We start from the raw sequence: 1,237 nt of genomic DNA, 5'->3' as shown, positions 1-1,237 counted from the left end.
TCACTACAACACGTTGTGCAAAACCCGATGCTTATACCGATGGAATTAAACGTGTTTAAAATTTTGAAAACGTCTATATGAGCGTCGGTATAGGCATCAAAATGGTACCGTCGAGTAGACATCAGTACAAGCGCTAGTAATTACAAGCACTTATACTAATACTCATATCTATGTCTATTTCAACGCCTATATTGATGCCAAAACCTACGAAAAAAATTGACCATAAAGGATTGGCAACTGCTATTTTTTGTACTTCAACACCAATAACCAATCCTCTCTGTTCAAAAGGAAGAGTGCAAAAGCAATTCTACTCCACGAACATTTTGGTTGAAATTTGAGTAGTATTGTCACTATGAGAGGAGTTGTCTATAACCGCGTCCATAGCCGTGGAAAAACAAAGGAAAAAAGAGAGAGAAAAATGTGTGGGAGCTGCAATAACCGCGGCTATGAACGCGGTAGTGGCTTCTCAACAATAAACGTGATAATAGTCGCGGAAATATACCCGCTGCTATTATCGCACCAGTTGTCGTGTTTATTACCGCGTTTATTGCCGCTACATGCCACTTCAAATATAAAGGTGCTCATTTGGGCCACCCAAAATTGGGTGGCCCAAATGAGTACCTTTACTTTTGACCTGCATAAAACAATTCAACATCAATTGTTTTTTGGAAGAGTATAAAAAATATCAAAGAATTGAAATTGAATTTACTTTACCTTGACAATTTAAAATGCAGAAGATCAACTATTTAAAAAAGTTACAATAAAAAGTAATTAGTTGTATATACATTGTGCCACATTAGGACTTTATAAAGGTTTGGACAAAATATTTTTCTATGTAATTCTCCTTTATCTCGTCGTCGTCCAGAGGCACGTATGTTTGATCACTTTGGCTCTGCATAAACCCAAACCAAATTAAACAATTATCAACAGCTCAAAACAATTGATACAAAACTACTTGTTTAAACTTACCACTTGTAGTGATCCAACCGCCGCGTCGAATTGCTCGCGAGAGATGTGGTTGTTTTTGAACAGCCATCCCCAAGTATCAAATTTTGTATGTCGCTCTCGATACTTGACCATCTCTTTGGTTGGTCAAGAGAGACTAATATTTTTCTAAGTTAGCAATAACAATACCAAATCATCAACTACAATCGTTATAATCTAATCACCGATCGACATTATAATTCAATTAATCTTACATATTTATCCTTCCAAGCTCCCTTGCCTCCTGAGCCAT

This window comes from Adiantum capillus-veneris, chromosome 9, assembly GCF_014529385.1.
Source record: "Adiantum capillus-veneris isolate H3 chromosome 9, ASM1452938v2, whole genome shotgun sequence".
Taxonomy (NCBI): Eukaryota; Viridiplantae; Streptophyta; class Polypodiopsida; order Polypodiales; family Pteridaceae; genus Adiantum; species Adiantum capillus-veneris.
The sequence above is the reverse complement of the archived record's forward strand: the minus strand, read 5'-3'. Positions refer to the sequence as shown.